This window comes from Oncorhynchus gorbuscha, linkage group LG08 (genome assembly GCF_021184085.1).
Source record: "Oncorhynchus gorbuscha isolate QuinsamMale2020 ecotype Even-year linkage group LG08, OgorEven_v1.0, whole genome shotgun sequence".
NCBI lineage: Eukaryota > Metazoa > Chordata > Actinopteri > Salmoniformes > Salmonidae > Oncorhynchus > Oncorhynchus gorbuscha.
In genome coordinates, this window is record NC_060180.1 from 46,746,531 (window position 1) to 46,760,954 (window position 14,424).

Genomic DNA, 14,424 nt, shown 5'->3' on the forward strand with positions numbered 1-14,424 from the left:
CTGGATTCCTGCTCTTTAGGGCAAAGGCAGATGACCTCAGACCTTGTATATTTCAGAATGAGATAGTAAAAGCTTTGTGTTCCATAGTGTTGTTTTTGTATGGTTTAGGCCCGGACCATCACAGTAGGTGTGAGCAGAGTATATTGAGCATCTGCTATATACCTCTTAGGTCGCAGGATGGGGCTTGGGCGGGTGTAATAGTGGGAGTTGGGCCTGTTGCACTGCTCATGGCCTGGGCATATTCTCTCTCTCTCTCTCGTTCTCTCTCTCTCTCTCTTTCTCCAGTAGACACTGATTGACAGCCGAAAGCTTTTTTAAACCCTACAGTCCAAATGTAGGCCTTTTATTGTAGTATGCCTGTAGCAGGCAGCACACATGCAAATCATGTGCCTCAGTCACTTGGATGTTAAGATATTAATGTTACGATATCCCACAGGTATTATCCTGTTATCAAAATGTGGAATAATAGGATTTAATTTGGAGTTGGGGTAGGGAGACCACACAAGTGGGTAGTCTAAGCGTATATTGTAAATGCTGCTTAATCTGCTTAAATCTTTAAATGTGATTATGAAAGAGAATGACACAAACTTTCATCAAAGGAATTTAACATCTGCTGGTTCCAAAACTTGTTAGTGTCCCTCTCCAATCGAAGTGGGCAGAAACTATTCCACTATAATTCCATCATGTAGCCACAACTTTCCGAGATACTCTTGCATTGCTTTGCGTGCTTCATACCCAATATGGCTGACATAAACAAGTGCACTTGCCACTGATATGCAGACGCACGCACATCTTTTAGATGATCAGTTGGATTCTGTCAAACATGCCATTGTGTAATGGTGTATGCACAGTAAGTACTGTACTCCAGGACAAGGGAGTCTACTTAAGAAATCTAGTCTGGTGAGAATATATCATTGTTTTTGTTGATTCTGGGGTGAATCATATTCGTTGGTGTTTAGCCTGCACCTACAATATGCCGTAAAATAGTCTAATGAAACGTTACAAGGGCTTTTCCTGGCAACCCGATCAGGTTTTCTAAACACATTGTGTAATACAGTCCTGCACTTCAAACCAGACACTCTGGCAGCCTCTGATCTATAGGGACCCTGCTGGGATGAGAAATTATGTCTAAAAGGGAAAATTACATTTTCCCCATGTCACTCATACATGAGGTAAAACATGGTTGCTATGGCGGTATTGGCGTTTTGATACATTGAAAACACCTAACACCACAAATCTCATTCTCACAGTTTCAATGAGTTCTTGTCAGAACAGACATCATATCAAAAAATACTTCTCAAAAACAGAAAACATTCTGTATCAGTGCAGTGAATGAAGAAAAACACCTGCGTATCAACAATTGGAAGGTAAAGAAGTAGAAAGACCCAGCACATCTTCCTTGTATGTATGAAAAACATACAGTTGAAGTCGGAAGCTTACATACTGTCACGTCCTGATCTTAGTTCCTTTTTTATGTCTCTGTTTTAGTTTGGTCAGGGCGTGAGTTGGGGGGGCATTCTATGTTTTGTAGTCTAGGCTTTGTATTTCTGTGTTTGGCCTGGTATGGTTCCCAATCAGAAGCAGCTGTCGATCGTTGTCTCTGATTGAGAACCATACTTAGGCAGCCTGTTTTCCCACTATGATTTGTGGGTAGTTATTTTCTGTGTCTCTGTTTCACCATACAGAGCTGTTTCGGTTTTAATTTATTTTCTCTTGTTTTCTGTGTTCAGTTATATTTCATTAAAATATATTGTGGACACTTACCACGCTGCGTATTGGTCTGATCTTTCCTACTCCTCCACAGAGGAAGAAGAAAAGCGTTACACATACACCTTAGCCAAATACATTTAAACTCAATTTTTTCATTCCTGACATTTAATCCTAGTAAAAATTCCCTGTTTTAGGTCAGTTAGAATCACCACTTTAAGAATGTGAAATGTCAGAATAATAGGAGAGTGATTTATTACAGCTTTTAATTCTTTCATCACACTCCCAGTGGGTCAGAAGTTTACATAAACTCAATTCGTATTTGGTAGCATTGCCGTTCAAACGTTTCAGGTAGCCTTCCACAAGCTTCCCACAATAAGTTGGGTGAATTTTGGCCCATTCCTTCTGATAGAGCTGGTGTAACTGAGTCAGGTTTTTAGGCCTCCTTGCTCGCACACGCTTTTCCAGTTCTGCCAACAAATCTTCTAGGATTGAGGTCAGGGCTTTGTGATGGCCACTCCAATACCTTGACTTTGTTGTCCTTAAGCCATTTTTCCACAACTTTGGAAGTATGGTTGGGGTCATTGTCCATTTGGAAGACCAATTTGCGACCAAGCTTTAACTTCCTGACTGATGTCTTGAGATGTTGCTTCAATATATCCACATACGTTTCCTGTCTCATGATCCCATCTATTTTGTGCACCAATTCCTCCTACAGCAAAGCAACCCCACAACATGATGCTGCCACCGCCATGCTTCACGGTTGGGATGGTGTTCTTCAGCTTGCAAGCCTCCCCCTTTTTCCTCCAAACATAACGATGGTCATTATGGCCAAAGAGTTCTATTTTTGTTTCATCAGAGGACATTTCTCCAAAAAGTACGATCTTTGTCCCCATGTGCAGTTGCAAACCGTAGTCTGGCTCATTTATGGCGGTTTTGGAGCAGTGGCTTTTTCCTTGCTGAGCGGCCTTTCAGGTTATGTTGATATAGGACTTGTTTTACTGTGGATATAGATACTTTTGTACTGGTTTCCTCCAGCATCTTCACAGGGTCCTTTGCTGTTGTTCTGGGATTGATTTGCACTTTTCGCACCAAAGTACGTTCATCTCTAGGAGACAGAACACATCTCCTTCCTGAGCGGTATGATGGTCCCATGGTGTTTATACTTGCGTACTATTGTTTGTATAGATGAATGTGGTACCTTTAGGTGTTTGGAAATTGCTCCCAGGAATGAACCAGACTTGTGGAGGTCTACAATTTATTTTCTGAGGTCTTGGCTGATTTCTTTGGATTTTCCCATGATGTCAAGCAAAGAGGCACTGAGTTTGAAGGTAGGCCTTTACATCCACAGGTACACCTCCAATTGACTCAAATGATGACAATTAGCCTATCAAAAGCTTCTGAAGCCATGACATCATTTTTTGGAATTTTCCAAGCTGTTTATAAAGTCAGTCAACTTATTGTATGTCAACTTTTGATCCACTGAAATTGTGATACAGTGAATCATAAGTGAAATGATCTGTCTGTAAACAATTGTTGGAAAAATGACTTTTGTCATGCACAAAGTAGATGTCCTAACCAACTTGCCAAAACTATAGTTTGTTAACATGAAATTTATTGAGTGGTTGAAAAACGAGTTTTAATGACTCCAACCTAAGTGAATGTAAACTTTCGACTTCAAATGTACATACAGCATGTATAACTGTTTGTTATTAAAGTGATTTTCATATTTGCAAAGGCAAAGAACTCAAATGGCACCGCAAAAGAACAACCCTTTTGTAACGTAAATCAAGAAAACAATCCATGGACCTTTTAGTGTCTTGGAATTTGGAACTCAAACAACATTACTCATTTGTCATACGTAAAAGTAAAGATACCATAATAAAAGATGACTCAAGTAAAAGTGGAAGTTACGCAGCAAAATACTTTGAGTAAAATTATAAAAGTACTTTATAGTGGTGGAAAAAGTAAACAAATAGTAATTTAAAAGTAAAAACCCACTGAGAAAACATTAGTTGAATCAACGTTGTTTCCACATCATTTCAATTCAATTATGTTGTACCAACGTGGAATAGATATTGAATTGACGTCTGTGCCAAATGCTATATATTTAATTCCTTTCATTAAATTGTATTTAATAATACAAAAATAACAGACAGCCAGGGGTACACTAACACTCAGAGATACTTTACAAATGCAGTATTTGTGTTTACTGAATCCGCAAGATCAGCTCATGGGAGTTTTACTTACTCAAACATGTTCTCAGAGCCGAAAGGTTTAGGATTGGTTGTATCAGGCAATCAATGAAAATTGAGTCAGGAATACCAAACAAAGCAGGCAGGGGGAGTAAACCTATCACATGACAGGATTTTAAAATATTTGAGGGAAAAAAGTGAGGTAAGATGAGGAAAAATACAATTCTGCCGGAGCGAGCAGCAAGAAAGCTGAATTGAACATAGGTAGCAAGTTCTTCATTTTGCACATTCATGTCCTGTTTTCAGCTAGTCTAAATAATTAATTAATAATTATATATTATTAATAATTAATGCTAAATGTTGGGATAGCTAGCTAGTTTAACCTTAGCCTACAGGCTTAAATACTAGAAAGCTAGTAAACTAACTACTGTAGCTAGCCAACTAGATATGTTACTGTTCTAGTAGCAGCATGAATGAAACAGGGAGCACTGCTGCTCTTGGAACAGAATTGTGTCAACCACAATAGATACTGCTACTCTGCTGCTCTAAGAGAAGAACTGTACTGTGTTATCTTCAGTAGTGGTGCGTTGGTAAAATCACTGGAGAAGCGAAGCCAGAAGAAAAAGCCATATTACAACCTATGTGTTGTGATAACTGAGTTGTCTGCCTGTTAGTTCATATGCCTTACGACCGTGATATATAGGCCGAAAGGCCAAGACAATAAGAAGACACAGTGGCAGGATAAATTCAACCTTCATCACAAAACTGGAGCGCAACCTCTGCCAGGTGAATTACACAATGCATATTGCAAGTAACAAAAACAGTCACATGACCTACAGTCCAGCATGGTCAAGCAACTTATGTTTCCGATATTTTCAGACTACTAAATAACTATTGATTTAGAACCACGGAGAGTTACCGCAAGTTGCAAAGAAAACAGGAGCTGCCTCCACTATTCCAGCACCATTTCAACATCAATTCACCTCTGCTTAGTCTAATACAGTGAGAACTAAACGATACCAAAAACGATTTAGTCCAATCAAAGTAAGCTAAGTATGACGTGGATGTCCATGGTTCTGATTTCTGTGTGTGTGTGTGTGTGTGTGTGTGTGTGTGTGTGTGTGTGTGTGTGTGTGTGTGTGTGTGTGTGTGTGTGTGTGTGTGTGTGTGTGTGTGTGTGTGTGTGTGTGTGTGTGTGTGTGTGTGTGTGTGTGTGTGTGTGTGCATGCGTTCGTGCAAGTAGAAAAATATGTTTACTCACCCTACTTATAGAGAAACGTCAATGCCATCCTCATCTCTTTCATGTTGGCAAAACGCTCTATGACTCATACAGTACATGCTTTTATTTTTTGTTGTCCTAGGCTACCTCGCTAAAATGCTTGCTCGCAAGCCTAACTTCCTTTTATGGGCAACATTAGCAAGTAACATTAGCATTCTACATCTAGCTACATATTGAACTTCCATCCTCTCAGGCCAGGGACATAGTGTATTTTATTATTATTTGTTTATTCATTAAACTAGGCAAGTCAGTTAAGAACAAATTCTTATTTACAATGATGGCCTGCCGGGGAACAGTGGGTTAACTGCCATGTTCAGGGGAAGAACGACAGATTTTAACCTTGTATAACGATGTGCGCTAAGAGTCGGGAACCAAGTTCAGGGAGTGAGTGCTTTAATGAAAAAACACAACATAAACCAAAACAAGAAACACAAACAACGCACAGACATGAAACTGAAACAGAAACAATGACGCCTGGGGAAGGAACCAAGGGGAGTGACATATATAGGGCAGGTAATCAAGGAGGTGATGGAGTCCAGGTGAGTGTCATATTGCGCTAATGCGCGTAACGATGGTGACAGGTGTGCGCCTTAACAAGCAGCCTGGTGACCTGGTGGCCAGAGAGGGAGCACACGTGACACCTTGTCAGCTCAGGATTTGATTCAGAAACCTTTCGGTTACTGGCCCAACGCTCTAACCACTAGGCTACCTGCCTCTAACCACTAGGCTACCTGCCTCTAACCACTAGGCTACCTGCCTCTAACCACTAGGCTACCTGCCTCTAACCACTAGGCTACCTGCCGTTGGATCAGAATCGCTGTTATAATCATTGGCCATTATGGAGAATTAAGTAAAACCACAAGTCTCAATCCCTATCTCCATCCATGTCCTAATTTAGGAAAGGACTCATTTTAGCTAGCTAGCCACTGGAAACAAACAACACAATGAGATGCAACATTTCAAGTTGTTTCTGTCAATTACATATTGCTCTAGATGTGATTGGAGTGAATCCAAATCCAAACTGGCTTCCCTTGACACTTTTTTTGTGGTGCGACAGGACAGGACCATTCATCGTTGAGCTTGTTCAGTTTCGCTCAAAACCGATATATCAAGGGAGAACAAATGCTCGCTGGCTGCCCTTGCTTTCAATGCTAGGGGCGGCAACAATGTCATACCTCTTTTGACCAGACAGCTTACAAATACATAGACAGAGGGGCACTGTTTCATTCACTCAGAGGCTTTTTCCACTATTCAGTGCATTCAGAAAGTATTCAGACCCCTTGAAATTTTCCAAATTGTGTTAGGTTACAGCCTTATTCTAAAATTGATTAAATTGTTTTTTTTCCGTCATCAATATCACATTTACATAAGTATTCAGGCCCTTTACTAAGTACTTTCTTGAAGCCCAGTGATTACAGCCTGAAGTCTTCTTCGGTATGACGCTACAAGCTTGGGACACCTGTTTGGGGAGTTTCTTCCATTCTAATCTGCAGATCTTCTCAAGCTATGTCAGGTTGGACAGGGAGCGTTGCTGCACAGCTATTTTCAGGTCTCTCTAGAGCTCTTAGATCGGTTTCAAGTTCGGGCTATGGCTGGACCACTCCTGCGTTGTCGTGGCTGTGTGCTTAGGGTTGTTGTTCTGTTGGAAGGTCAACCTTCACCCCAGTCTGAGGTCTTGAGCACTCTGGAGCAGGTTTCAGGATCTCTCTGTACTTTGCTCCATTCATCTTTGCCTCGATCCTGACTAGTCTCCCAGGCCCTGCCACTGTAAAACATATCAACAGCACGATGCTGCCACTACCATGCTTCACCATAGGGATGGTGCCAGGTTTCCTCCAGATGTGACGCTTGGCATTCATACCAAATAATTCAATTATGGTTTCATCAGACCAGAGAATCTTGTTTCTAATGGTCTGAGGTTCTTTAGGTATCTTTTGGCTAACTCCAAGCCGGCTGTCATGTGCCTTTTACTGAAGAGTGGCTTCCATCAGGCCATGCTCTTGGAACAGAAGTGTGTCAACTAGATCTTTCTGCTCTAAGAGCAGTTTGAGTCAGTTGGGTCTTCTGCTGCTCCAAGAGCAGAACTGTATTGGCTTATCTTATGTTACTGTTCCAGGAGCAGCACAAGTAAACTGTTCTGCTGCTCTTAGAACAGAGCTGTGTCAACTACATATCACTGCTTTAAGACCAGTTTGAGTCCACTGGGCCTTCTGCTGTTCTAAGAAAATAACTGTGCTGTGTCATCTTTTATGTTGCTGCTCTAAGAGCAGCTCATGTAAACTAGCAGCAGTGCTGTTCAACTAGACACAGATTTTATTTGTCTTAAAGCAGAACTGTACAGTGCTATCCCGATGTTGCTTATCAGGTCCTCACGATTTTCTCAGAGATCTTGCATTTTGAGTGGTACTTGAAATTCCTAAACATCTCCAACTTCTGCTAACAAAACCAGCACCTGTCTGAGCAGAGGAAATGCAGTCTGTTCCACAAAGGCATGGAGATGAGGCAAAAGCTGGAGTTTCACAGGGAAGTGAGGAGGGTGACGAGATGGATAAACTAGAAGCCGTTCCAGGAGTGTTGGAGTTGACTGCAGAGATGAGCTTCCTGTGACTCTGATTTATTTTGTAGAAGTGGTAGTAAGATAAGATTGAGTAAGGATTGTTAGGCATAGTAAGTGTAGGCTTCCCATTTCATATACAACAAAAATGAGGGATCTTTTTGTGTGTGTCTGTGTTTGCATCCATTGTCTGTGTGTGTTTGCACTTACCTGAGTGCAGTATATTCTTCAGCCTCTCTCCAACCCGTGACTGCCCTCATTCACTCTCAGAGCCTGTTCATATAAGAGAAGCGCATCACTGTGCTTTTTCTGTCAGACACACCACACAAAAACACACGGTCAGACCAATGGCCAGACACAATATGTATGGAGAAACAGTCTGAATGTCCATTTGAAATCTAATTCGTCTGGGAAGTCGAATCAAACCATAGAAAGCTGTATGCTTTCCAGCAGTTCTTTCCCTAGTATGCATGCAGTAAGATGGCACCGTACTGTACGGTTGCCGTCTTGTGAGCTTCGACCCAATTTAACTATTTTGTGATTCTTTTGGCCTGTATCTTTTTTGTTGTTGCATGAAATGTATCTATCATTTCATATGATCGACAAGAACTTTTGAACTTCACATCGGCAGTCTTTGTTTTGTTGATGTTATTCCGACTCAATTTCCGGGCTATCCAAGAGGAAACGCAGGCGAAGAAGAGGCAGAAGAGGGGGAACCCTGGTGAGATTAAGGCGAAGGGAAAACCGGCCACCTCTTCCCTCCATTTTATTGGCCAGTCTCTTGATAATAAAATTAATGACCTCCGATCGCAGATTTGCTATCAACGGGACTCTTGTAACGGCAATATTCTCTGCTTTTATAAAATATGTATTTCGGACAATATACGGCTATCCAACTCAACAAGATTGGCTATATACGAACTGTACGAGGCTATAAACAAGCAGGAAACAATTCATCCCAAGGCTGCTTCCTTTTTGCTGGGGATTTTAATTCTGCGTCAATTTCCAGCAACACGTCTCCTTCACCACTAGGGGTGATAAAGTCCTAGGCCGCTGTTACTTTACCCATAAGCACGCTATACTCCTGCGTCCTGTCTACAAGCAGAATCTCAAGCAGGAAGTACCTGTGATGCACTCTGTTGAAAACACATTTCATGAAGCTCCCAAACAGTTATTGTGCTGACGGTGCTCCCAGAGGCAGTTTGGAACTTGGTAGTGAGTGTTGCAACCGAGGACAGATGATTTTTACTCGCTATGCGCTTCAGCACCCAGCGGCCCCGTTTTGTGAGCTTATCGGGCCTACCACTTTGCGGCTGCTGTTGTTGCTCCTAGACGTTTCCACTTCACAATAACAGCACTTGACCGGGGCAGCTCTAGCAGGGCAGAAATTTGATGAACTGACTTGTTGGAAAGGTGGCATCCTATTACGATGCCACATTGAAAGTCACCTAGCTCCTCAGTATGGGCCATTCTACTGCCAATGTTTGTCTATGTGCTCAATTTTATACACCTGTCAGCAACAGGTGTGGCTGAAATAGTGTCCACATACACTACATGGTTTCGGGACTCCTCCGATAGCGTCGACGAGCTCACCACATCCACCCCCGGCATCATTAGGAAATGCATCATCGAAGGTTGTCCCTACAGTTAAAGTTTGCTGCTTCCCCAATCAAAAGCACCGAGGTTGGCGCTAAGCTAAAGGACAGGGCTATCGCACACAGGGCTATCGCAGCCAACCCTGAAGCTATGGCTGAGGACATAAACAAGAAGTCCCGCTACGACCTCAGCAGAGCCATCAAACAAGCAAAAGGACAATATAGGAACAAGGTGGAATCCTATTATACAGGCTCTGATGCCCGCTGCATGTTTCGGATTACAAAGGGAGACCCAGCCATGCTCTGCCCAACGATGCCTCTCTACCAGACAAATGCAATGCTTTTAATGCACGCTTTGACAAAAACAACACTAAGCCGTGAATGAGGGCCCCATAGACCCAGGGGACTGAGTGATCGCGCTCTCTTAGTCCGACATGGGTAAGTTACTGGTGTTGGTCGAGAGCTTCAAGGTCCTAGGTGTCCAAATCACTAAGGACTTAAAATGGTCCACACACACGCAAACAGTTGTGAAGGAGGCGCGACAGTGCCTCTTCCCCCTCAGGAGGTTGAAAAGATTTGTCATGTCAAATACTCAAAAGGTTATACAGCTGCACCACTGAGAGCATCTTGACTGGCTGCATCACTACTTGGTATGCATTTGCACTGGCCTTGATCGCATAGCACACAGAGAGTGGTATGGACAGCCCAGTACATCACTGGGGCTCAGCTCTATGTCATCCAGGACCTCTATATCAGGCAGCGTGAATGGAAGGCTCGGAAAATTGTTAAAAGACTCCAGCCTCCAAACCATAGCTTGTTCTCTCTGCTTCCACATGGCAAGTGGTACCGGAGCAACAAGTCTGACAGCAACAGGCTTCTGAACAACTTATATCCCCAAGCAATAAGACTGCTAAATAGCTAACAGAATGGCTACACAGACTATGTGCATTGACCCGTCTATTTTATATTTGCACTGACTCTATGCACACTCACATTCCAACACACACACACACACTTATTTTACTCACACATTCACATACAATCATCATATACGCTGCTGCTACTCTGTTTATCATATATTCTGATGCCTAGTCACCTTACCCCTATACATATCTAACCTTACCACTCCAGTATCACATTGTAAATAATGGTATTGGCACTGACCCTGGAACTTACCCTGTATATAGCTTACTTACCGTCTTGTGTTCTTATTTCTCATGTGTTTTTGTTCTACTTGACTTTTTTGAAATAACTGTTTTGCTATTACTACTGATATTCATTACTGCATTGTTGGGAAAGAGCAAGCAAGAAAGACATTTCACTGTACTTGTGCATGTCAGAATAACAACTATTTAAGCCTGCCTGTCTTAATAAATCAATACAAAAGTCCCCAGAAACTGCAAACCCCGCAGAGCTGGCACTCCCGGCAGAAAGGTGTTGTTCCCATCACTAGTTGGCATTAGAGTACAGCCAGGTTGACCAATGCTGTTGGCACACTGGGGTGTTTGGGTCCAAAACTCTTATCCCTGATGTCCAGAGCCAGCTCATACCGAGAAACAGCTTTCTCCAGCTCCCCCTGGACAACATACACACATCACACATGTACATCTCATCTGTCAGCTTAACAAATCAGGATTATACACAAGCTACAAGCGAATCAAATCAAATTGTATTTGTCACATGGTTAGCAGATGTTCATGCGAGCGTAGCGAAATGCTTGTGCTTGTAGTTCCGACAATGCAGTAATAATGTAGATAATAGTGTAGTATCACCGAAAATAAGGAGACACAACGACGAGGTTCTAGCTTCAGCATGTTTACTAGCCTAGTCTGCACATAGGTACAGATACCCAAAAGGGCCATCCTACTACATCATCCTCTCTCCAATAAACAAGAATTCAACATGCATAACCACTGAAGCGTAACTGAAAGATGATTTGGAAACCAAAACTGTCTTATTCTCTTTAACATGCTACTTCACATCCTGAAACAGTATGAAAGCATGAAATGACACAGTCTGAACCCCTGTGTAGTAACTTAGGTACAGTCTCTTTTTGCTGGGTATGGTCCCCAACTGTATGTATTCTATTCACGTAACATAGTCTTTCAGCCACTCTGGTGGCTTCCAATCCCTCTTTGGGCGAGCTTGTTGCTCTGTGAGAATGCTTTTTGGGCGAGCTTGTGTCTCTGTGTGCATTCTCTCTCCCCTTGTTTTGTACGTTGTCTAGGGCTGGTAGATCTGGAAGAGCTCTGAGGTGTGTTTTGTTCCTCCGTGCCACCTCTGAGCATGTGTCCTAATTTGTAATCTAACAGAGCCCTGTACGGAGCCATGTTCTTTTTCAGCAGTCTCTTGACTGTTTGTACAGCTCTGTGCATGGTAAGGGTTACTGGTCATATGTGTAAAGTCATATTCTGCGGCAAAAGCAGAGCGCTATCTGTAACCAAGACCTCAGTGACCCCTTTTATGGAAAACATTGACTTGAATCCATTGATAACACCAGCTGATATGGCTATGGGTGTTTTTGCTATTTCATTGTATCTTGAATAGTGATCTACCACTCGCAGAAAAATGTCCTTTTTCCAACATACACTCTTTCGATGAGGACTTGACCAAAGTATTTATTGCATTGTCTTTTTCTTGTTTGTGTTTGATTTATCATGGGCGGGAGCATTGTGTGGTGTTCACTGTATTTATTGGTACTGTTCTGTTTGTGTGTGTGTGTAATATCAATAGCAATGTAAAGAAATGTATACAAAATATAATAAGATGTCAAGGACTTGGCTTAATGGGATTATATGCAACAGCCATATCTGTGGTGTCTTGGTTAGAAACTTCCCATCTCCTCAACCTACCCTGGGTTTTTAAAGTATGGCCCGGTGTTTGAGTGTGTAGGTCAGGGAGGGGTGGCCAGGGGACACGACTTTCTTCCTGATTCCCAGGACTCTCTCGCACTGTACATGTCCTCTGCAGTCTTGTACTCCCTCCTCTCAGTGTGGACACACACACTAAAGTCATATTGCAGAGATAGAGTTAATACACATGCATCCACACATTTGATTTACTATCTTTGTGGGGACCAAACAATTGATTCCCATTCAAAATGCAATTTTCCCTAACTCCTTACCCAACCCTAACCCTTAACCTAACCATAACCCTAACCTCAACCCAAACCCCCTATCCCTAATTGTAATCCGAACCTTAATTGTAACACCAACCCTAAACCTAATCCATAAGCTTAAAATAGCCTTTTTTTCCCTTGTGGGGACCAATGAAATGTCCCCACTTGTCTGAATGTTCCTTGTGTTACTATCCTTGTGAGGACTTTAAGTCCCCACAAGGATAGCAAAACCAAACACACACACTTATTTTGAGTAAGTAAAACTCAGATGAGACAAACTGGTCTGAAACCAGCAATATGTAGATGACACAAGTCTGTTCTAAGAGCAGCAGCTGTCCCAGTTTACTTGTGGTGCTCCTATAACACAGTACAGTTCTGGTCTTAGAGTAGAAGAAGACCCAGTTGACTCAAACTGCTCTTAGAGCAGCAAAATCTAGGCCTAGTTGCGCAGCGGCGCTGCTAGTTTATTTGAGCTGTTCCTAGAGCAGAGAAATCAAGATAATGATAACAGTACAGTTCTGGTTTTAGAGCAGCATAAACCTCTCTTATAGCAGGAGAATATAGGCTTAGTTGAGCAACAGTGCTGCTAGTTTACCAGAGCTGCTCCTAGAGCTGCAACATCACGATTACACCACACTACAGTTCTGCTCTTAGAGCAGCAGAAGATCCAGTGGACTCAAACTGGTCTTAAAGCCGCATTATGTAGTTGACACAGTGTTCTTAGAGCAGCAGATACAGTTTACTCATGCTGCTCCCAGAACAGCAACATAAAATAGTGCTGCTCCCCGAACAGCAACATAAAATAGCACAATACCGTTCTGCTCTTGGAGAAGCAGAAGACCAAGTTGACTTAAACTGGTCTTAGATCAGCAATATCTACTGTAATTGACACAGTTCTGTTCCAAGAGCTGCAGCGCTCTTATTCATTCATGCTGCTAACGTTACTAGAAGAGCAACATATTTAGCTGGTTAGCTAGTTAGCCTGCAGGCTTAAATTGTTTACTGACAAGCTAGCTTGGTGACATAAGGCTAAAACTGTTGAGCTAGCTAGCTAAGGCTAAATTGTAACAGTTTAGCTTTAGTTACCAAGCAGTTTAGCCTTAGTTACCACACCAGCTCGCTAGCTAGCCCAACAGTTGGCTACCTAACATTAGCTAGTATAACAGATTTTTAGCATGCTAACTTTAGCTTGCATCACCTTTATTATTGAATCAATTATTTACACTAGCTGGAAAGACATTAACGTGCAAAATTAAGAACTTGCTAGCTATGGTCAACTTACATTATTTGGCTTTCTTGCTGCTCCCTCCTGCAGAATGTTGTTGTTCTTTCTCTTCCTTCACATTTTCCCCTAAAATATGTTCAAATCCCATCACTCCCCCACCTGCCCTGTTTGATATTCATGCCTCCTGCCTCAGCAGCACCTCCTCTCCATTTTCATTGGTTGCCTGACACAACCAATCATTATCCTTTTTGCTCTGAGAACATGTTTGATTACTAAAACTCCCATGGGCACCGGATCAGAGGCCATATTGCTGTCCTGCCAGAGCAGTTGAAATGTAATGAGTTAAAAAACAAAGTACATTTCTTTCTTTGGGAAGGAAAAGTTGTCAAAAAATAGAAATAGTAAAGTACAGATACCCCCAAAAACTATTGAAGTAGAGTAGTACTTCAAAAGTGTTATTACTTAGTTACTTTACACCACTGCCTTAACACCTTTTTAATAACAGAAACATCTGATGAGCAGATGGGGTTGAACAGACTTTTGGAACAAATTCTTTAGAAAACATTTATTTGACATGACAGTACTTTCCATTTTTAAACAAGCCCTGTCACACTGTAGTACTTCAATATTTATTCTCCAAGACTGAATGTATTATTCATAAAGAGGGCACCATGAAAAGAGAAACACCTGGTACATATCATTGCAATTTCAAGGGAGGAGAGAAAAAACCATATGCACAGTACCGATCTTC